Source organism: Cavia porcellus, unplaced genomic scaffold (genome assembly GCF_034190915.1).
Source record: "Cavia porcellus strain 051 isolate PalLab524CR breed Dunkin Hartley unplaced genomic scaffold, mCavPor4.1 scaffold_8, whole genome shotgun sequence".
NCBI lineage: Eukaryota > Metazoa > Chordata > Mammalia > Rodentia > Caviidae > Cavia > Cavia porcellus.
In genome coordinates this window covers 21,579,752-21,602,401 of record NW_026947491.1, presented here as the reverse complement: position 1 = coordinate 21,602,401, position 22,650 = coordinate 21,579,752, and the positions used below count along the sequence as shown (strand labels likewise).

The 22,650-nt window shown below is 39.3% G+C and overlaps 1 pseudogene; it reads left to right on the top strand.

Annotated features, from left to right (window-relative positions):
* The window catches only part of LOC134477453 (UDP-N-acetylhexosamine pyrophosphorylase-like), a 32,280-nt pseudogene that overhangs the window by 3,711 nt on the left and 5,919 nt on the right, over window positions 1–22,650 (top strand).

The following is a 22,650-nucleotide window of genomic DNA, read 5'->3' as shown; positions in this document are numbered from 1 at the left end:
AATTACAGTTGTCCCTTTTTGAACAATTATCCACTATAAACACTATGCTCATCATGACAATGTACCTAAAATTAAAACTTACCTCTGACTTTCCAATCTTTTTCAGCCAGAAGCCTGCAGTACTTGGTCACTGTTGGTACACTGGGGATTCGGTGAAATGTTTTCCAGTGCAGTGCAGCAAGCACTCTAATGATTTCTTGCCACTCAGTTCCATAGCAAACACTTTATAAATTTTCTAAGGTTACCACAAAGAGATGGAATCTACCAATGTCATTAATTAGATGTCCCAAATTTATTCCTGTGTGAGCTCACCTCCTTATCAATTCATCTGTGAGTCAGGAAAGTGGGGCTGAGGATTCCTGAGTGAGTCATGATGGAGATCTGAGCCCAGCGCCATTCCACCTAACTGGGAGACCCTGAGCATGGGGACTGTGCATTCTGACCTCCAGTGTGAAGAGGAGCAGATTCTGGATGAAGGGGTCACTCTGTGTGTGGGACCTCTTCAGCAGGGAGACACAAATGTCCAACATCATCACCACTGCCTTGAGTGCTATTTGTCTACTTTGGAAAAGGAAAAGACCCATGGAAATCTTACCTGTGATCTACAAGACTAGGTCTACTGTGCTATTGTGTCACACCTGTGACTGGGATGGGACCCTGCCCTTCAGTGCACTGTCCTTTCAATGCATTGACTGATCTCTATCCATGTCCTCTGAAATTCTTATTTCATCATGTCACTCCCTGGATAGAGACCTCAATCTAGCATATGCACTCTGTTTACATTTATCATTTTTAAAGATATTTTTCATTAGTACATATTTTCAGGATATAATGATTATATTCATCAGGGTTAGTTAGGCAATACAATATGCTTTTTACCCTTTTTATCTCCTTCCCCAAATCTACTCAATTCAGGTAGCCTGCATGCAGGTAACTGTGCAGTCAATAATAATAAGGAGAAGTAGATTACCAGGCTGTACATGAACTCTCAGGGTAGGATCAGGTCAAGCAGGTGGAGCTGTTCTGATCCTAGTAAGAGAGCACTGACCCTGACATCTAGAAGTAAGTGTGTCTGTACCTCTCTGGGTAGGAACTGGTTCTGATCTTTGATACCAGACCCCTCTACCTCCCTGCTCTGAGGTCATGCTTAGAGTTACTCCTGCATCCACGGTTCTGATCTCTGTTCTGAATTACACGACTTTGACAGATTTGTAGGAAGACAAATATATTCCACAGAGAGAAGAATAATCATTTAGTTATGCATAAGCTCTCGTGGTGGGGAGGGGAGGTCACAGGCTCTGCTAAATCCTTGGGAGGCCAGTGAGCATTTGTTCACTAAGGTTAGGAAAGTGCCTGTTTCCTTTGTGGGTTTTTAAACTGACAAGCATTGCCTGTAATCTACATTGTGTTACAGTTCTGGTGGGAAGTTCCAACAATTAACAGACACTGACACCGGAAGAGGAAGAGGAAAACCCCTGGAAGGTAGCAGTGATGAGGAAGTTGAAAACCAGGGACTAAGGCAGTGGTGGATTTCATAAGTAGGAAGTGAGGATGGCTCATTGATGGATTTCCCTCCATGATGAGATGAGAGCATAAACTAAGTGTGGGAGGTGAACTTTGTGAAACACATCTGAGAAGAAATGAGGCTGTTCATAACTGTCAGGTCAGGAATGTAGAGACACTTTGACACAGAGGAGCAGCAGATTTGCTGAATAAAGCTCAGCTGAGGTGCGTGATGAGATGAACACCCAGGAGCTCCATGTTCCTCCTGGTTCCATTCACTACTTTTCTTTTTACAACATTAATGCTAAATTTGAACTCTTACCTGAGCCAGATTTCTAAGGTCTCAATTTGAAAATGGTATCTGCACAATCATGACTTAACTCAGAGCAACAGAGATGAACGAAACAAGGAAAACTCATAAAATATTTCAGATTTTCAGGAATCTGCAGGAAGTTGTAATTCAGAAAGTGCAGTGGAGAGGATCAGACACCATCTTGGGGAAGGGCATATTCTCAAAGATGGGGAGGTCCTGGGTAGGAAACAACAGATGCCCCAGAGACATCACATCAAGAAAATGAATTCTCAGTCCTTAACCACAGGACACATCAGTGAGGATGCTGGACCAGATGAGGAACAGAGCAGGGTGAGGAGGTGGAGGTGTGTTAGCTTCTGGGGATGAGTGTGAGGGTGAGGTCCTTGGTCACATCTGAGAGATGGGGACTGTGTGTGAGAATGTCAGCTCTGCTCTGCCTTCAGGAGCCATGGATGTGCATGCAAGTGATTTAGTGCTGTTCACTAGGGACCTGGTCACAGAGAACTGTAGTGATAAGAGTGATATTAGTAACCATTGGAGTATATTTGATTGTTTTAGAAAAATTTCCAAATACATGGATGACTGTCAAATGCAGAATTAAGTGAGATAAAATAAAATGCATCAAGGCAGAATCATGAGAATCCATTTAGGAAAAACCATGAACTCTGTGAGACTGGAGGGTTTCATCTCCTCTATTCTCCATTGTTTTCCTGATAGACTGAAACGGAGAGATGAGTAAGAAAGAGACAACACAGGAGAACGGAGGAGGAGTGAGTTCCAGGGAGAACTGCTCCTTGCCTGCTATCCAGACCCTGGATCAAAGCAACATGAGGGAGAGCAGGAAAACAGCAGTGAGGCCCATGGACACGGGAAGGGTCGCACTTGTGAGTTGAAATCCATGGAGAGAGAGAATTCAGGGACCAAGCAAGAATAAGAGAGCCAGGGGTGCTGGTCTGGCTGGATGAGGAAAACAGCTGGAAGCAGGGCAGTCCCTTCACCACATGTGCTGGTGGAGGCCCTGTCAAGTGGGGAGAAGCAGCAAGGAAGCCATGCAGCCTATCCCTCTTGCCCCTCAGTAACACACACATAAGCAATGGGATGCAGTGCAGGCTAGGATGTTACTGATTGAAGTAAGACAGCGACCGGACACTTAAATTGTTTGATTGACTTTGCAAGCCTGGGGCCAGAGCCTGAGCAACTAATTAGAGGATGAGGATATGCAGTATAGTAACAATGGTGAGTCTCCTACTGTCCTATCACTGTTTTGTTTTGTTTCACTGTAAAGTAAAAATGTAAAAAAACAGGAAAAGAAAGTGGTGCAACAGAGAGAAATGGAGATTAAGATAGAGGATGGTTTTGCTGTATTTTATAAATTTTTTAATTTGTCAGGTACAAAAGAAAGGCACAGGACCAAGTCCTACTCAGCCCTCTTGTCTAGGAAGAGCAATTTCCGCCCACAGATACTGCCCTGAGTCCAGTCAGGCTGCCCCTCTCTCTCCTCTCCTGAGCTCAGGGCTCCTCATGGTGCTGGGGCTGAGCCTGGGGACCAGGTCTCCTGAGGTGGCCAAAGAGGGGAGGGAGCTGTGTGATCTGAGTTCCCACAGAGAGAGATGGGAAGGATTTAATTTCCTAATCTGAAGCATTTATTACTGCGTGAGATAGTTCCTCATCACCCAAACTAAACGAGCAGATCCATTTCTATATGATGAGAATATGACACTGAATAAAAAATTAACTATATAAAAGGCATAGGTTAGTTGAGATGGGTGCAAGTAAAATTCATACACAGAAAATGAAAAAAAATATCAGTTCTTATGTACTCACACAATTCCATGTAACAGAGAAATTTTGCTTGAGCTTGGGTACTTCATTGTGGTTCAATTCAGGACCGAAGGCCTTAAAGCAGAAGGGAACCCCAGAGGCCCCAGGAAGCCCTCTCTCCTCTGCTTCCTTCTCTGCACCTGCTCCTTAGGCCCTGTCTAGTTCTCCACGGACCACAGCTACCTCTGCTGGCCATGTGCTCCATTGCAGTGAGGTTTTTGGGTTCACACTAGTCTGGCACAATAATACACCGCTGTGTCCTCAGTTTTCAGGCTGGTCATCTGCAAAGACAGCGTTTTCTTGCCGTCGTGTCTTGAGATGGTGAATCTGCCCTTCACAGAGTCTGCATAGTATGTGCTACCACCAGTATTGATGTATGTGATCCACTCCAGCCCCTTCCCTGGAGCCTGGGGTATCCAGCTCATGTCATAGCTACTGAAGGTGAATCCTGAGGTCACCCAGGTGAGTCTCAGGGACTCCACTAGCTACTCCTCAGCCTGGACACCTGAAAAACACAAGAACATTCTGTTCAGGAAACTGTCACACATGTCCACTGTTTGTCCAAGACATGTCCATTTTCTCATTCCGTATCCTTTGTTCTCAATAATTTACCTTTCAGAAGTGCAAACAGAAAAACCCAACTCAGCCCAAACTCCATAGTGATTGTCTGTGCTCAGTCTGGATCACCAAGTGGGAACAGCTGGGTATCGAGGGCTGGGCTCCTTTGCAGAGCTGCAGGGTGAAGAATGGGCTTGTTTTCATGAGCACAGGGAAGCCCTATTTGCATGGCCTCCTGCTATATAGACAGCTCTGGGCATCAAAAACTCAGAAAGCACAGAGCTCCCATCTGATGTTAATGTGCTGAGAATATTTGGCTACAATGATGTCATTCAAGACAACATAAAAACTCATCATGAGATGAATTCTTGGTCTTTTTTTTAACTGAATTTTTTATTTGTAAGTAAAAAGAGAAAAACACAAAACAAAACAAAGCGGTGTAAGTGTACACGTAATACAGAACTACAAAAAAAAATAAAAAAACAGTAAGAAATCACCAGTTAATAGATTACATATTATCATCTTAGAAATAGTTGCTCAAATCACAGTTTATCAAAGCATACAAAGTGGACATTCAAACAGTGAGACTGCAAACAGTTGTGTTCAATGATCCAACCAAAAACATTAATACGGTCAGCTATTTAACACCCCTAAACACACTTGCTGTTGAATCCTTTAGAGCTCTTTTTTCCCTCTCTTTTTTAAACAAATTTTTTACAAAACAAATTTTAAACAAAATTTACACATTTTGGGTTTTATTACTCCTTAGTTCTTATTTTTTGGGGGGGGAGAGAATAAAGTCAAATATGGCAAAACAAAGCTGTCAGTCAAAATCAAGGATAGACATAGCACATGATGTAAAACAGAGTAAAAGGTTATCAACAATGGTTATCAACAATGTCTCTTGTTTCCTTTAAAAGAATTGTCTATCTCATTAGATATTATAAAGTTGAACAAAACAGTAGAGAACAAGACCAATAAAACTTAGGCATTGTAAACATTACAGGACTTCGAAAGGAGACAATAGTCAAACCAGAATGGGCATCTTAGTGAATCTTATTGCCTTCAAAGTAGTTGCCTATACCCTCAAACTTGATACTATCATACAGAATGGAATAGAGTCTAATCAATCAAAACAAGATCGTGGGAGTATTACAGGACTTCAAAACAAGTTAATAGAAAATCAAAAAAAGTTACTATTGTATATCCTGCTAATTTTTTAATTTTTCCCCTTAATTAAAAAAAACATAAGAAATAACTAAATAATTTTTTTAATGAACAAGGGAGAGATTGAGATAAAAGAGGACATAACAATATAACAATACAGGTCAAAGCATGACTGTTTCAGAAACCTAGTGCTTCACCTCCATATAACCCAACTTAATAGCAGTTACCATAGTGTCTGTCTTTTTCCTTGAAATATTTGAATAAAACCTCATATACTATAGCTTCAAATATTTCCATATCAAGAAGCCCAGAATAAAGCCTTTCCAATTAATAAGTGAAAACTTTATAAGGCTTCAAGGCCACATAATGGGGAATCATGATTACCACATATTTTTATATATTTGAATCATTACTTACATTAGGGAAACTATTCTGTATTCACACATGCGAGATTGATTTATTTCACTTATGAGTATGGCCTCAAGCTGCGCCCATTTATTGATAAATATCTCAATGTGATCCTTCTTTATAGCTGAATAATACTCCATTGTATAGAAATACCACAACTTTTTTTTATCCATTCCTCAGTTGATGGACACTTGGGTTGTTTCCAAGATCTGGCAATTACAAATTGTACTGCTATAAACATAGGTGCACATATATCACTGTGGTATGATGCTTTCAGTTCTTCTGGGAATATGCCTAGAAGTGGAATACCTGCAGTAAATGGGATTTCCAATCCCAACTTTTTGAGAAATCTCCAGACAACCTCCACAAAGGCTGTACCAGTCTACACTCCCACCAACAGTGCAGGAGAGTTCCTTTTTCCTCAAAGCCTCTCCAGCATTTGTTGTTGTTGGTTTTCTTCATCCTGGCCATTCTTTCAGGAGTGAGATGGTATCTCAGTGTGGTTTTAATTTGCATTTCTCTAATGACCAATGATGATGAACATTTTTTCATATTTATCTTCCATTTGCATTTCTTCATCTGAGAAGTGCGTGTTTATCTCAGATGCCCATTTTTTATTGGATCTTTGAATTTTGGGGGTCTGAGTTTTTTTTAATTCTTTATATGTTTTAGACAAGAGTCCCTTGTCTGAGAGAGAGTTCACTAAAATCTTTTCCCAGTTTGTGGGTTTTCTTTTCACTATGCTGGAGATTTCTTTTGACATGCAGAAACTTTTTAATAAGAAGTGGTCCCAGTTATTGATTCTGGGAAGTATTTCCTGTGTGGTTTGAGTCCTGTTCATGAATTCTCTACCCACTCCTATGACTTCAAGGTTTCTACCCAATTTGCCTTCCAGTAGATTTAGTGTTTCTGTTCTAATATTCAGATCTTTGACCCATTTAGATTTTAATTTAGTACATGGTGATAGACATGGGTCTAGCTTTAGCTTTCGGCAAATGGAGAGCCAGTTTTTCCAGCACCATTTATTAAAGAGACTGTCATTCTTCCAGTGAACCTGCTTGGCTTCTTTATCAAAGATAAGGTGGTTGAGTGTGTTTGTAGTTGTGGTTGTATCTTCTAATCTATTCCATTGATCTTCGGCTCTGTTTTGATTCCAATACTATGTTGATTTTACTACTGTTGCTTTGTAGTATAAATTCAAGTCAGGTATTGTGATGTCTCCTGCTTTGCCTTTGCTGCTTAGAATTGCCTTTGCTATTCTAGGTCTCTTCTGATTCCAGATGAAATTTAGGAGTGATTTCTCTAGATCTATAAGGTATGTTGACGGTATTTGTATTGGGATTGCATTGAATCTATACAACAGTTTTGGGAGAATGGCGATCTTCACAATGTTTATTCTTCCTATCCATGAGCAAGGGATGTCTTTCCATTTTCCTAGATCATACTCAATTTCCTTTTTCAGTGTATTATAATTTTCACTGTATAAGTCTGTCACTTCGTTCATAAGAGTAATTCCTAAATATTTCATTTTTTTGCTTGCTAATGTGAAGAGTGCAGTTTCTCTTATTTCCCTCTCTGTGATTTTGTTGTTCGTGTATAGGAATGCTATTGATTTCTGAGTATTGATTTTGTATCTAACCACATTACTGAATTTATTTATTGTATCTAAGAGTCTTTCAATGGAGTTTAGGGGGTCTTCTATGTAGAGTATCATGTCATCTGCAAACAATGATAATTTAACTTCTTCTTTTCCTATCTTTACCCCTTTTATTTCACTTTCTTGCCTAATTGCTCTGGCTAGTACTTCCAGTACTATATTAAATAGGAGTGGTGATAAAGGACATTCTTGTCTTGTGCCTGATTTTAAAGTAAAGGCTTTCAATTTTTTGCCATTTTGTATGATCCTGGCTGTTGGTTTGTCATAAATGGCCTTTATTATATTAAGGTAAAGACCATCTATTCCAATTTTCTGTAAAGTTCTTATCATGAATAAATGTTGGACCTTATCAAAGGCTTTTTCTGCATCTATAGAAATGATCATGTGATTCTTATTTTTGGCTTTATTGATATGGTGGATTACATTTATTGATTTACGTATGTTGAACCATCCTTGCATTCCTGGGATGAATTCCATTTGGTCATGGTGTATAATCTTCTTGATGATTTGCTGCATCCTATTTGCCAATATTTTATTGAGGATTTTTGCATCTGTGTTCATTAGGGAGATCGGTCTATAGTTTTCTTTTTTAGTTGGGTCTTTCTCAGGTTTTGGTACTAGAGTAATATTTGCTTCCAGGAATGACTTAGGAAGGATTGCTTCCCTTTCAATTTCATTGAATAGTTTGAGGAGTGTCGGCATTAGGTCATCTTTGTATTTCTTGTAGAATTCTGCAGTGAATCCATTTGTGCCTGGGCTTCTCTTGGTGGGTAAGGACTTAATTACATTTTCAATTTCATTAACAGAGATTGGGTTATTCCACAGTTTTACATCCTCCTGATCTAGTTTTGGTACTTCATATGTTTCTAAGAATCTGTCTATTTTTTCTGTGTTATCAAACTTTTGAGAGTAGAGGTTTTCGAAATAGGTGTTGATGATCTTCTGTATTTCTTTTTTTTTATTTAAGAGGAAAAAGAGAAAAACACAAAACAAACCAAAGTGGTGTAAGGGTACACATAATACAGAACTACAAAAAAAAAACATAACAGTAAGAAATCACCTGTTAGTAGATTACATATTATCATCTTGAAAATAGTTCCTCAAATCACAGTATCAAAGAATACAAGGTGGACATTCAAACAGGGAGACTGCAAACAGCTGTGTTCCATGATCCAAAAACATTGATATAGTCAGCTATTTAACACCCCTAAACACACTTGCTGTTATATCCGTTAGAGCTCTTTTTCTTTTTTTTTCCCTCTCTTTTTTACAACAAAATTTACACATTTTGGATTTTATTACTCCTTAGATCTTCTGTATTTCTATTGGGTCTGTAGTGATTTCACCTTTTTGATTTCTTATTGCATGAATTTGAGCTTTTTCTTCCCTTTTTAAAATAAGGTTGGCTAGGGGCTTATTGATTTTATTTATTCTTTCAAAGAACCAACTCTTTGATTCGTTGATTCTTTGGATTGTTCTCTTAGTGTCTATTGCATTGATTTCTGCTCTGATTTTTATAATTTCCTCTCTTCTTTTGGCTTTTTGCTTGACTTGCTCTTCTTTTTCTAGCTGTTTGAGGTGTAGCATCAAGTTATTTATTTGTATTCGTTCTGCTTTCCTGATGTGGGAACTCAGTACAATAAATTTTCCTCTCAGGACGGCTTTAATTGCATCCCACAGATTCCGGTAAGTTGTATCTGCATTTTCATTTTCTTTTAGGTATTGTTTAATTTCTTCTGTGATCCACTCATTACTCAAGAGTGTGCTATTCAGTTTCCATGTGTTTGCGGGATTTTTGCAGTATCTTTTATCATTAATTTCTAATTTCAGAGCACTATGATCTGATAACATGCAAGGGATGATTTCAACTCTTGCATTTGTTTTAATATGTTCTGTGAGCTAATATATGGTCTATGTTAGAGAATGATCCATTTACTGCTGAGAAGAATGTGTATTCTGATGTTGTTGGGTGGAACATTCTGTATATGTCTATCAAACCCATTTGTTCACGGGTATGATTCAGTTCTGTTATTTCTTTGCTCATTTTCTGTCTGGTTAATCTGTCCCTTGGTGTCAATGGTGTATTAAGGTCTCCTGTTACAATTGTGTTACTGATAATTTGAGTTTTCATTTCTGTTAATACTTGTTTTATATAACTTGGTGCTCTGGAGTTTGGTTCGTATCTATTTAAGATAGTTGTCTCATCCTCTTGGAGTTTTCCCCTTACGAGTATGTAGTGACCTTCTTTGTCCTTTATGGTCATTGGTGGTTTGAAGTTCAGGTTGTCTGCAAACAGAATTGCTACTCCTGCTTTATTTTGGATTCCTGCTGCATGAAGTATTGTTTTCCATCCTTTGACTTTCAGTCTGTGAGTATCCTTCTGGGTTAGATGGGTTTCCTGTAAACAGCATATAGTTGCATTTTGTTTCTTGATCCATTTTGCTAGTCTTCTTTTGATTGGTGCATTGAGACCATTTACATTAATGGTTATTACTATTAAATGCTGGTTTAGTGTTGACATGCTATCTCTCTGCTGTTGCTTCTTTATCTTTCTGTTCTGTTTAATTATCTGCGTTGCTTAGTGGTTTTTTCCTTTGTGTATCTAAACTGTCTTTCAATATTTTTTGCAGGGTTGGTTTGGTGTTCATGAAGTTCTTCAGCTGTTCTTTGTCATGGAAGTATCATATTTCACCATCAATTTTGAATGATACTTTTGCAGGATATATCAGTCTAGGTTGGAAGTCATTTTGCTTTAGGATCCTGAATATTTCACTCCATGGTGTTCTTGACTTTATTGTTTGTGCTGAGAAGTCTGCTGTGATTCTGATAGGTTTTCCTTTATAAGTGATCTGTCATTTCTCTCTGAGAGCTTTTAATAATCTATTCTTGTGTTGGATTTCTGGGATGGTGATTATTATATGTCTGGGTGTAGTTTTATTTTGGTTATGACTATTTGGAGTTCTATATGCTTCACTGATCCTGATGTCGGTTTCTGATGTCATACTTGGGAAATTTTCAGCTATTACTTCTCTAAATATCCTCCTCAAATCCTTTATTTGGTCTCCTTCTTTTTCATTAATCCCTATCATTCTTATGTTATTCTTCTTTGCATCATCTTGCAGTTGTTGAATTGTTGTTTCCTGATTCCTTGTTATTTTTAAAAGATCTTTCCTTTCCTGTTCACTAGCTGCAATCCTGTCTTCAAAGTCTGAAATTCTATCTTCACTTTCAGTAAGGCGGTTTTTACACTTTCAGTGGAGATTTTTATTTCCTGTATATCTCTGTGCATCTGCATTATGTATTCTGTTTGTTTCTTATATTGCTCATCTAGGGATTCTATCTTTTTGTTTAGTTCCTCCAACTTTTTATCTGTTTTTTCTTTTAGATATATTCAGAATCTCTTTCATTTCTTTTATCATTTCTTCTTTTATCTGGTAGATTATTTCGAGTTTGAATTTCTTTAAAGCTTCCTGGAGTTGCTTGTCAATTTCAGTAGCTATTGTGTCCGATATTTGAGGTAAATGGCATATATTTTCGTGTATATACATTGCTCCTAGGGTTTCTTGAGATGGGCTGGGGTTTGAGGTTGTAATTTGGTCTTTCGTTTTGTCATTTTCCTATATTTGTGTGTTTCAAGTGTTATTTAAAAGCTTCCTCAGGATCTGTTGAAAATCCCCTTCTATGTTTGTAGCTACTGAGACTCTGGCACCATGCTACCCCAAGCCACTGGGCCTGCAGAACCAATGGCCCTCCTCTGCCTGCTCAGAACTCCACAGTTCCAGACAAGCTGGGCCTCAGTGACACTGTGCTCCCACCTGCCCCTTGGAAGCTCCACAGCTCTCCAATCACAGCTGAGATGTTTAGGCTGATGTAGACGCCTCAAACCCACCTCTCCACGTCACTGCACCTGGAAGCCTGGAGGGACCCAAACAGTCTGGGTTCTGGGCAGAGTGTGCTGAGCACTCACCACAGGCTGCAGGGCCTCCAGAATCCGCGATACTCCACTGCCCGCCGAGACATCCACAGTCCTCCAGACACACAGGGAGGCCCATACAGGTCCCCCAGATTCGCCCAGCCCCTCCTCTGCACACCGATGGCTAGGTGCAGCAGTCTGAAACAGGCTGGGCTCTGGGAATAGTGTGGGCCCACCCACCCGTTGGAAGCTCAGCAGTTGTTTAAGTGCAGCTGGGATGGGGAGGCGGATGTAGAGGCCTCAAACCCACTTCTCCACTTCACTGCACCCGGAAGCCTGGAGGGTCCGGAACAATCTGGGATTTGGGCAGAGTGCGTTGAGCACTCACCGCAGGCCACGGTGCCTCAGGAACCTGCAATCCCTCCCTGCTTGCTGAGATATCCACAGTCCTCCAGACACATGGGGTGGCTGATGCAGGCTCCCCAGATCTGCCCAGCCCCTCCTCTGCACACTGATGGATAGGTGCCTTCTTTCTTTTTTTCTATTGTTTTTTAAAAATTTTATTTAAAGAGAAAAATAAAAAAAGCAGAGAAAGGGTATAAGTTATACAGATTTACAGAAAAAAATAAACAGCAGGAAATCACTAGTTAATGGATTACACATTGTCATCTTAGAAATAGTTGTTCAAGTTACAAAATTGAAGCTTATAATGTGGATATTCCAACAGTGAGACTGCAACAGTTCTGTTCAATGATCCAACAAAACTCAGTAATATCATTATCTATCTTATACACTTAAATGTACATGCAGTTATACCATTTAGAGAACTTTCTTTTCCTCTCTTTTGTACAATGACAATTACACATTTTGGGATTTGTTGCTCCCACAGTTCTTATTACTTTTTTGGAAGAGAGTAGAACCAAATGTGACATAACAGAACAGAGTCAGTCAAATCAAAAGTGTGGACATAATAGATAATGTAAAAGCATAATACAAGGTGATCAAGAATGGTTACCATAATGCCTCCTGCTATCTCTAATAGAATTGCCTATATCATCAGTTATAATAAAATCGAACAAAAGAGTAAAGAACAAAACCGACAAAACCAAAACATTGGAGATATTACAGGTCTTCAAAAGTAGATAATAGTCAACTAGAATGGGCATCATAATGAATCCCACTATCTTCACAGCTGTTGCCTAAACTTTCAAACCTGGTACTATCCAGCAAAACAGAATAGAGGGACATCAGTCAAAACAAGATGGTGAGAGCAATACAGGGCTTTAAATCAAGATAATGGAAAGTCAAAGTGGGTTACTGTAATATATCCTGCTACTTTTTTATTTATTTTTCCCTTAATTAAAAGGATAAAAATAAAAAAGTAAATAATAAAATGGAGATTGAGATAAAAGAGGGCATAACAGCAAAACAGCACAGATCAAAACATAACCATTTAAGCAAAATAGTGTTTCACCACAAGATAATCCCGACATAAAAGTAGTTACCATATTGTCTCTTTCTGTGAAATCTTTGAGTATAACTTTGTATACTGTAGCATCAAATATATCAAAACAATGTAAAACCATTTAAGAGAATGACAGTATTACAGGGTATTTAGAATCAACTAACAGAAAATGAACAATGGTTTCTGTATAATCTCCTTGTCTATAAAAGTTTTTGCTTATACTATCATATATAACAAAATCCAATAAAATACAACCTGTTTAGACCAATGGCAACAGAAGAACAAAAGCTTGATGAGACTTCAAAACAAGATGATACTAAATCAGCATTACCTATTAGGATGTCATTTTCTCCAAAATAGCTGTTCCTCTCATCCAATCTTCTTTGCCTCATTTCTGTTGAGCTCTTTTTCTGTCATTAGTTGTCAGTTTGTCTTCTTCATTTTGTTTTCTGCTCCATTCATTGTGGCCTCCCTGCCACTATTTCTGGATTCTTCATATTTTTCTTTTTTAGAATATCTTGCAGTATTCTCTGTAGAGCTGAATTGGTGGTTGCATATTCCCCTAGTTCCTCTTTATCCTGGAAGCACCTTGTTTTTCCACTCATTTCCAGGGATAGTTGTGCAGGATATCTCAATCTTGGCTGGATATTATTATCTTTCAAAGCTTGAATTATTTCTCCCCACGCTCTTTGTGATTTGATGGTTTGTGCTGAGAAATCTGCTGTAATTCTGATGGGTGTTTCCTTGAAAATGATCTGTTTCTTGTCTCTGATGGCTTTTAATATTCTGTTCTTATATTGGATTTCTGGAGTTTTAATTATTATATGCCTGGGTGTTGCTCTGTTTGGGTTGTAGTTGGCTGGGGTCCTGTATGCTTCATACAACTGAGTATCTTTACCTTTTGCTAAATTAGGAAAATTCTCCTGGATTATTTCTGTGAGTAGCTTTTGTAGTTCATTTGTTTGTGTCCCTACTTCTTCTTTTATGTTCTTAATTCTTAAGTTATAGATCCTCTTATCATCTTCTTGTCTTTGTATTATTGCTGTTTGTTTCTTTGTTATTCTTAAGAAGTTTTTCATTTCATTCTCCCATATTACAAATCTGTCCTCCAGTTCAGATAATCTGTCCTTAGTTTCTTTCAAGCTGTTATGCAAGTTTTCGATAGAGTTTTTAGTTTCCTGGTAATCTCTTTGAACCTGCTTCACGTATTCTATGCTTTCTCTATTTTCTCCATCAAACAATTCTCCCCCTTTTGCTGTTCTTCCATCCCACCATCTGTTTTTTCTTGGGTGGTTCTTAGCATTTCTCTAACTATTCTGTTTATTTCTAGCTTCAGGTCATTAATAACTTCATTCCTGAACTTGTCTATGAGGCTCTGGAGATAGCGCTTTATATCTATTGGTGCTGTGTCTGCTATTGCCTCTTTCTCAGGATTGGGGACCGAGGAGCCTTTCTTGTTGCTGCCTCTTCCCATATTCTTTGTTCCTTACATATGCAAACGTATGTTAGAGGCCCAGTTTCCTTCCCTCTCAGCCACAGTCTGATTTGTGTCAGTGTTCCCGCCCACTGCAGCACACCAGGAAGTTGCAGACCAGGCAGCCTATGCGGGGCCTGCCCCTCTAGGTCAATCTTCCTTCAGGCGCTGGGACCTGGGTTGTGCTAGCCTACTGGGTCTCAGCCAGCAGTGTCACGTAGGCTAGGCATTTCTCACCAGTCCTGCTTGAGAGGTGGATATGTGACTGAAGTCACTGCAGCGCCCTGTTCCCTCAAGTCTGCCCAGTACCAGAATGTCCTCTGTTATAGTCTCCTAGACCGTGGAAGAGTCCCAGTTTCTCTCATTCACTGCAGGTCAATGCACAGCTCCCTACCTGTCCTGCTTTCAACTCTGTTCACCAATTCCCGTTCTCAGAGCTTTCGCTTGTCTCTCTCCCTGCCAAGCAGATGTAGATGCAGCAGTGGTGGCAGAAAACCCAAATTGCGGCTTCCAATGGCACGGGCCCCAGCTTCCACACTGAGGCTTTTTTGTTCCTGTTATAGCAGCAGGATTGCATTCCCAGTTGGTTTCTCTCAGCCCAGTTCGTTGTTGGGTCAGCAGGGCATATCTCCACTTGCTTATGATTCCTTACTCTACACCATTCCTGAATTCTAAGCTCGGTCTTTCAGAGAGCCTCCGTAGCTGCTGCTATCTGTCCACCATGTTCTCCTAGTCTGTTTCTTTTAATTGGTGCATTAAGACCATTTGCATTAATGGTTATAACTGTTATATGTTGTTTTTTTGTTGACATGTTATATTTGTGCTATTGCATCTTTATCTTTCTGTTCTGTTTAATTGTCTGCTTTGTTTAGGGTTTTTTTTTCCCCAAGTGTATCTAAACTGTCTTACAGTATTCTTTGCAGGATTGGTTTGGTGATCATGAAGTTCTTCAGCTGTTCTTTGTCATGGAAGTATCATGGAGGTGTCTTATTTCTCCATCAATTTTGAAGGACAGTTTTGCAGGGTACATCAGTCTAGGTTGGAAATTATTTTGCTTAAGATCTGAAATGCTTCACTCCATGCTCTTCTTGACTTTATTGTTTGTGCTGAGAAGTCTGCTGTGTTTCTTGATCCATTTTGCTAGTCTTCTTTTGATTGGTGCATTGAGACCATTTACATTAATGGTTATTACTATTAAATGCTGGTTTATTGTTGACATGTTATCTCTCTGCTGTTGCTTCTTTATCTTTCTGTTCTGTTTAATTATCTGCGTTGCTTAGTGGTTTTTTCCTTTGTGTATCTAAACTGTCTTTCAATATTTTTTGCAGGGTTGGTTTGGTGTTCATGAAGTTCTTCAGCTGTTCTTTGTCATGGAAGTATCATATTTCACCATCAATTTTGAATGATACTTTTGCAGGATATATCAGTCTAGGTTGGAAGTCATTTTGCTTTAGGATCTGGAATACTTCACTCCATGCTCTTCTTGACTTTATTGTTTGTGCTGAGAAGTCTGCTGTGATTCTGATAGGTTTTCCTTTATAAGTGATCTATCTTTTCTCTCTGACACCTTTTAATATTCTGTTCTTATGGTGCATTTCTGGGATGGTGATTATTATATGTCTGGGTTTAGTTTTATTTTGGTTATAGCTATTTGAAGTTTTATATGCTTCACTGATCCTGATGTCAATTTCCAGTCTCATGGTTGGCAAATTTTCATGTATTACTTCTCTAAATATCCTCTTGACATCCTTTATGTTGTACCTTTCTTTTTCATTTATTCCTATCAATGTTGTTTTTCTTTGCATCATCTTGCAGTTGTTGAATTGTTATTTTCTGATTCCTTGTTGTTTTTAAAAGATCTTGCCTTTCTGTTCACTAGCTGAAATCTTGTCTTTGAGGTCTGAAATTCTATTTTCACTTTCATTGAGGTAGTTTTTACAGCTTTCAATGGAATTTTTGATTACCTGTATATCTCTTTGTATCTGCTTTATGTATTGTTTGTTTCTTATATTGTTCATCCAGGGATTCTACCTTTTGTTTAGTTCCTCCAGGTTTTTAAACTTTGTCTTCTTTAGATTTGTTCAGTATCTCTTTCATTACTTTTATCATTTCTTCTTTTACCTGGGAGATCATTTCTAGTTTGAATTCCTTTAAAGCTTCCTGGAGTTGCTTCTTTATTTTAATTGCTATTATGTCCGATATATCAGGTGCTTGGCATATATTTTCTTTTATGTACATCGCTCCTAAGGTTTCTTGGGATGGGCTAGAGGTTTGAGATTGTAATTTAGTCATTTTTTGGGTCATTTTCCTATATTTCTGTGTTTCAAGTGTTATTCCAAGGCTTCCCCAGGGCCTGTTTGAAATCCTCTTCTATGCCCTCAGCTCCTGTGACTCTGGCTGCCCAGTTCCCTGGACTGACAGAGGGTCACTGGGGGTAGGGCAGGCTGGCTCAAGACCTGCTAAGCTGGTCCAGTACTACAGGAAGACATGGAGTTCCCTGCCCGATGCCGACTGAGGGTTCCAAACTAGCTGGGCTCGTGGATCATGGGGGGACACTCACCCCAGGCTGCCCAGCCTCTGGAAGTGATGGCACCAGCATGCCTAGAACTCCAGAGTCCACCAAGCATGGAAGAGAGCTGCGAGGCCCACTTAAGACTCACTGAGTTGGTCCAGTGCAACAGGAAGATGTAGAGTTCCCTGTCTGGGGCTGAGCGAGGATCCCTAACAAGCTGGGCTTGGGCATGGTGAGAAGACACTCACTCCAGCTTCCTAGCCTCTTGCAAGCACAAGTTTAAAAGAAAATGTGGTCTCCTTCAGCATAGTGCTGTCAAGGATTTTTACAAATGGGAGTAAATCATGGGAAGCTGGTATTGTTGGGTATACCATTTTCTTAGCCTCTTAGGCAACTTTCTCAAGTGTATCAATCTTTAGACTACATATTGACTGTTTTGTGTGTCATCTATGTCAATAAAGTAGTTAAGATAAGCAGATGGTACATCCACAAATGATAGATAGGTGGCAATTGATGAAATATTCAAGATGTGTGTGGACACAGTGATACAAAATAGTCTATTTTGGATGACAAAGGCACAAAGGACAGAAAATTACAAGGCACAATGTTAAAAAATAAATAACAAGTATGTGAATAAATAATAAATTTATAGTACATACATAAATGAACAGCAACTGCGTAGAGAATTGATGGGTCTGTAGATATGTCAGAGCATAGATAGATATAATGATGATAGAAGGAAATATAGACAAATAGTTCAATCAACAGATCATAGAAAGATGCATAGTCATATTAAAATTATTGGCCAGATTCTCTCTGTAATACTTAATTTTGATCATAATTTTGAAACTATAAATAAATTACTGTTATATAGCTGAAGCTCTAGAGATACAGCAGGAATGATCTGCATCTTAGGGAATCAACTCAACATTTTCCCATGTCCCTAAATCCTGGTGATCCCAAAGCTCTCTCCTAATCATTTCACATGAGAGGGAGTCAGTGTCCAGTCCTGGCCCAGGCTCGTCCTCAGGGACCCAGGAGGGCACATAAAGAGCTGGAGTCCAGGCTCCTCTGTGGCAGGCCCCGGCTTTCTCTCTGGTCTAGACTATGCTGTGGGTATCTTGTTCTTTTGTGGATTCATGGTCAGGTCCCTCAGTGTTCCCTTCTCAGTTGACAGATTTGGGCGACATTGTTTCCAAATGTGCTGATGCCAGCTTTTGATGTTCAAATTTTATGAATGGAAATGTGAATATACCAGATTCACTTTGTAATGCCAATAGACACGATGTTTAAGACATTCTCTAAGAGTTTCTGAGATTCACTGCTACTGATTCTAAGATCTAATAAATAATGCTCAGGCAGTGCTGTATGACTGTAGGATGTGTGACAGTGTGATGGTCTCTACCAATGAGATGCCGAGAAAGGCCCCTCCACAGTGGGATCTAGCACAGGTCTCGAAGGCATTGCCCTACATTGCCAAGGGCAGTGAAATGAACAGCTCCAATAACAGGTTAACACTCAGATCAATGATATCTAGCTGTTCAGAGTAAAAGTCTCTGCATGAACAGAATTGGAAAGTGCCCCTCAGGATGAAGCCTTAGACGTGGAGACAAGACTTGTAGTCAACAGAGAAATAATTTTCATGGTTAAATATTTCTACACCTAAAAACTATTGAGACAGTGTAATCACTTTCACTTTGAACAAGGTCTTCATTGAAAATGCATTGTGTAATGAATCATAAATAGATGGGGAAACGAATAAAACCCTGGTTTCAAGAAAATATAACACTGTAGGAATAGTGATACAAGAGATTCATAGAGTGTCTGTCCCTGGATACTGAAAAAACCCTCCAGGCTTTTACCACAGGGGTGTGAACTTGGTTCCCTAGAGCAGGGTGTGCAGTGCGCCCCCTGCTGGATGTGAATTTTCCTGCAGGGAAGTTTATGTCTGGGCTTACACTTGCATCAAAGCACTGTGTCCCTTGCACAGTATTAGGCGGCCGAGTCTTCTGAGGTGACAGAGTTCAGCTACAGGGAGAACTGATTCTTGCCCATGTCTCTGGAGATGGAGCTACAGCTCTTAATGGAAGGATTTTAGTTAGTGCTACCATCTTAGTTTATGTGCCCAAACCATTCCTGGCTCTTTCCTGGGGGTTGACAGATCCAGGTCCAGGAGGAATAACTGGTTGTGATGGAGTAGCCAGAGACTGAGCAGGTGAGGGACAGGATCTGTGAGGGCTTCACCAGGCCAAGCCCCAACTCCTGCAGCTGCATCTGGGACAGGATACTGGGGGACAATAAAAAGCCATTAGTCACATGCTTGGGTAACCTTTCCATGAACTCATGTCTGACATCGAGAAAACTCACCTTGGGGAGTTGTCACCAGGCACAGGAGAAGATCCAGCAGTCTCATCTTATATAACACACTGCTGCCTTGCTGAGAGACCTTAGCCCTGTCTGGGGATGGAGCTGTGAGCTCCCACATTCGATGGAAGACTTTCAATCTAATGTTGGAGCATATATTTGCATATACTGAGCACAATTCCTATGTCAAGGGGACATTGAGTTCATGCTATGTTTGCTTCTTTATTACTAATATTTTGAATTTCAGCTGGATTGAGTCTGTGGCAAGTGGAACATTAAATTCAGATGAATAGTGGGAGCAGGGCAATGATGATCCCACCTTGTTGATCCCAGGAATGGATTCCTCCTGGATGTTCTGCCCTCCTGTACCCCAATCCAACTCTCTTCCCATCCAGGCTCTGGTACTGGTTCTCAGGCCAAACTGAGCACAGCTCCCTCTGTGTCTCCCTGGTCTCTCTCCTTCGGTTCCACACATGCTGCTTGAGAGCTTGCTTCACTGTCATTTCTGTTGTCAGGAGAGGTCCATCTGCCTCCTGCTCTAAGACATTCTATGATCCAAGTCTCAGCTGAGCAGAGCCAGAAGAAACTGGAAATCAGGATATGAGTTCTGTGCTTACCTCACAGAGAAGTTTCTAATCCTCTGGGAAGAGAAGGAGGCAATCTGGGTTAGTTTTCCTCTCCCCAAATGAGCTTGTGGAGCAACTAGGTGGTCATTGCCTGTTTGGATTCAGCTTCTGCTCTTGTTCTCTGTCAGATATTTCAACACTGCAAATATTTAACTCGTGTTAATTTTCTGTTTTGAACAATTATATACTATGTGCACCATGGAAACGATATGAATGTCTCTAATATTCAACCTGACCACTTGCTAATCATATTGAATCCACATTCTTTTTAGTTGTTTTTCTGAAAGACAGTGCCATTTTTACAGCCCAGGATATAAGGTTGATTTTCATTAGTTAGCAAGGGCTGACCTCACATGTGTTGTGGTTTTCTTGCCTCATCCTGCTAAGGTCAGAATTACCGGATTGTGACACCATGTCTGATGTGAAACACACATTTGCTTTGCTTTGTTTTGTGAGAGTGGATTTTATTACAAGTTCACCTTAGTCTTGATCTTGTGATTCTGTTTCCTGATACTTTCATTTTCTGGCAGTAGGCACATGAACCAGCATTCCTGCTTTGTGACTCTTTTTTTTGTTTTCTAACCATCCTTTGAATGGTAGTCCAGCCCACACTGAATTCTCTCTGTTCTTAATTGTTTTATTCCATATTTCCACTTCAGTATTAAGAATACTGGAATAAATGGGACTTCCAATTCCAGCTTTTTGAGAAATCTCCAGACTGACCTCAACAAAGGTTGCACCAGTCTACACTCCCACCAACAGTGTAGGAGAGTTCCTTTTTCCCCACAACCTCTCCAAAATTTGTTGTTGTTGGTTTTCTTGATCCTGGCCATTCTTTCAGGAGTGAGATGGTATCTCCGTGTGATTTTAATTTGCATTTCTCTAATGACCAATGATGATGAACATTTTTTCATGTATTTATTTTCCACTTGTATTTCTTCATCTGAGAAGTGTGTATTCATCTCAGATGCCCATTTTTGGATTGGATCTTTGAATTTTGGGGGTCTGAGTTTTTTTAATTCTTTATATGTTTTAGACAAGAGTCCCTTGTCTGAGAGAGAGTTCACTAAAATCTATTCCCGGTTTTTGTGTTTTCTTTTCACTATGCTGGAGATTTCTTTTGACATGCAGAAACTTTTTAATAAGAAGTGGTCCCAGTTATAGATTCTGGGAAGTATTTCCCGTGCGGTTTGAGTCCTGTTAATGAATTCTCTACCCACTCCTATGTCTTCAAGGTTTCTACCCAATTTATCTTCCAATAGATTTAGTGTTTCTGTTTTAATATTCAGATCTTTGCCCCATTTAGATTTTAATTTAGTACATGGTGATAGACATGGGTCTAGCTTTAGTTTTTGGCAAATGGAGAGCCAGTTTTTCCAGCACCATTTATTAAAGAGACTGTCATTCTTCCAGTGAACCTGCTTGGCTCCTTTATCAAAGATAAGGTGGTTGAGTGTGTTTGTGGTTGTGGTTGTATCTTCTAATCTATTCCATTGATCTTCGGCTCTGTTTTGATTCCAATACCATATTGATTTTACTACTGTTGCTTTGTAGTATAACTTCAAGTCAGGGATTGTGATGCCTCCTGCTTTGTCTTTGCTGCTTAGAATTGCCTTTGTTATTCTAGGTCTCTTCTGGTTCCAGATGAGTTTTAGGAGTGATTTGTCTAGATCTATAAGGTATGTTGATGGTATTTTTATTGGGATTGCATTGAATCTGTATAATAGTTTTGGGAGAATGGCCATTTTCACAATGTTTGTTCTTCCTATCCATGAGCAAGGGATGTTTTTCCATTTTCTTAGATCATCTTCAATTTCTTTTTTCAGTGTATTATAATTTTCCTTGTATAGGTCTTTCACTTCTTTCATAAGAGTAATTCCTAAATATTTCATTTTTTTGCTTGCTAATGTGAAGAGTGTGGTTTCTCTTTTTTCCCTCTCTGTGATTTTGTTGTTCGTGTATAGGAATGCTATTGATTTCTGAGTATTGATTTTGTATCCAGCTACATTACTGAATTTATTTATTGTATCTAAGAGTCTTTCAATGGAGTTTAGGGGGTCTTCTATGTAGAGTATCATGTCATCTGCAAACAATGATAATTTAACTTCTTCTTTTCCTATCTTTACCCCTTTTATTTCTCTTTCTTGCCTAATTGCTCTGGCTAGTATTTCCAGTACTATATTAACTAGGAGTGGTGATAAAGGACATCCTTGTCTTGTGCCTGATTTTAAAGTAAAGGCTTTCAATTTTTGGCCATTTAGTATGATGCTGGCTGTTGGTTTGTCATAAATGGCCTTTATTATATTGAGGTAAAGACCATCTATTCCAATTTTCTGTAAAGTTCTTAGCATGAATGAATGTTGAACCTTATCGAAGGCTTTTTCTGCATCTATAGAAATGACCATGTGATGCTTACTTTTGACTTTATTGATATGGTGGATAACATTTATTGATTTATGTATGTTGAACCATCCTTGCATTCCTGGGATGAATCCCACTGGGTCACGATGTATAATCTTCTTGGTGATTTGTTGCATCCTATTTGCCAATATTTTATTGAAGATTTTTGCATCTGTGTTCATTGGGGAGATCAGTCTATAGTTCTCTTTTTTAGCTGGGTCTTTCTCAGGTTTTGGTACTAGAGTAATATTTGCTTCCAGGAATGACTTAGGAAGGATTGCTTCCCTTTCAATTTCATTGAATAGTTTGAGGAGTGTCGGCATTAGGTCATCTTTGTATTTCTTGTAGAATTCTGCAGTGAATACATCTGGGCCTGGGCTCTTCTTTGTAGGTAAGAACTTAATTATGTTTTCAATTTCATTAACAGAGATTGGGTTATTCAACAGTTTTACATCCTCTTGATCTAGCT